This window comes from Frankliniella occidentalis, unplaced genomic scaffold, assembly GCF_000697945.3.
Source record: "Frankliniella occidentalis isolate FOCC.00 unplaced genomic scaffold, Focc_3.1 Scaffold9, whole genome shotgun sequence".
Lineage (NCBI taxonomy): Eukaryota > Metazoa > Arthropoda > Insecta > Thysanoptera > Thripidae > Frankliniella > Frankliniella occidentalis.
This window is the reverse complement of record NW_026267139.1, coordinates 1,623,743-1,625,141: the sequence shown is the minus strand read 5'-3', so window position 1 is coordinate 1,625,141 and position 1,399 is coordinate 1,623,743. Positions and strand designations below refer to the sequence as shown.

General features: G+C 45.6%; 1 protein-coding gene across 1 annotated transcript in view; it reads right to left on the bottom strand.

Moving 5' to 3' along the window:
- The window catches only part of LOC113211880 (paired mesoderm homeobox protein 2B-like), a 38,548-nt gene that overhangs the window by 28,206 nt on the left and 8,943 nt on the right, over positions 1 to 1,399 (bottom strand). The window lies entirely within an intron of this gene.

Genomic DNA, 1,399 nt, shown 5'->3' with positions numbered 1-1,399 from the left:
AATGTTCATTTTACTTCTTTTATAACTCTTGCGACTTACAAACAAAATTGTATACCTTTTTAATTATTGTTCTTACAGCGCTGACAGTCGTGGGCCTTTTTTTCTAAAAAAAAAATGCCCCATTTTTGAAAGTGTGGCTAAACACTACAACATTGTACTCGCTTGATTAGATAACGTCCCCCGGCGGGCCACGCGCGCAATATTTCTGCTGTCACGTGACTTTTAATGTGGCCGCCATTTTAATTTTCCCGCCCGTCACATCCGCCCGCAAAAAGCACGGCGCCCCGGCCGCGCAGTTCACTCTGTCAAAAATTAACCGTCGTGCTCCTGTCACGCGGCTTGAGTGTGTGGGCAGTAAGTAGTGTGTGTGTGTGTGTGTGTGTGGCGGCGTTTCAATTCATTGTTATAAATACGATACATAACATGTTAGGACAAAAAAAAAGGAAAAGGGGTATGCCACTAGTGGAAAAACTGAGGTGCACGAAGAAACTAAATTTTGCTTTACTTGACAAGAAACTAGGTGCTAATTAAAAATTATCAGGAGTTCTTCACCCACTGTTCTTAAACTTTACTTCTGTTTTTTGGTTTTACTTCCCTTCTTCTCTTCTCTTCCTCTCCCTGTCTGCCGCTCTTTCTATCCCTCCCCCCCCCCTCTTTCCCCCTACTTTCTCTCTCACTTTCTCCCTGCTCTGATGAGGGCCCGCGCATGTGTACTTCCTCGTTAGAGGTCGCTCCCTCGCTAAGTACACATCCCTCCCATCCCCCACCGCCCTTCTCCGACCAGAATTCGCGACGCCCGGGAGAAACGCGTCGCTTGTGCCTCCTAGCGCTGCCAGGCAGGATGCTCTCCTGCCCTTCCCCTCCCCCCTCCTCTCTCTCTCTCTCTCTCTCTCTCTCCTTTTCTCTTCCACTCTTGTACTCCAACGTCTGCCTCACTGGTCTGCGCCATGATTCCAACGACCCAAACTAACTACATTTTTAGTTTGATGAAAAACACTATACATCTATTTTTCCGTCACAAGAAATAAGGAATCAGAGAATGCCCCCTAACTTAAAACTATCAAAATGTGTTAAAATGTGTAACACCCCGGTATTTCTTTTGATTTCTTTTGATTTGGCGTTGTTGATGACTTGAATTAAAGTCCTCGTCCAATGACCTAGAACGAAGTGATAGTTATGTACTAAGCAGGCTTTTTAGTATACAAGAAATTTTTTTTTGCAAATGTTGACAACGGTCAGTTTGTTTACCTGTATTATTGAAAGCGGCTGGTGGTAGGAGTGAGCGGTAAAGGGAGGGGGAATGTGGGATGAGAGTGCTTTTGGAATATACACATCCGGTTCCGCCCACCCAACACGTCCGCCGATTAGCAAATTTGCAGACCAGGGCTGATCCCCTTTC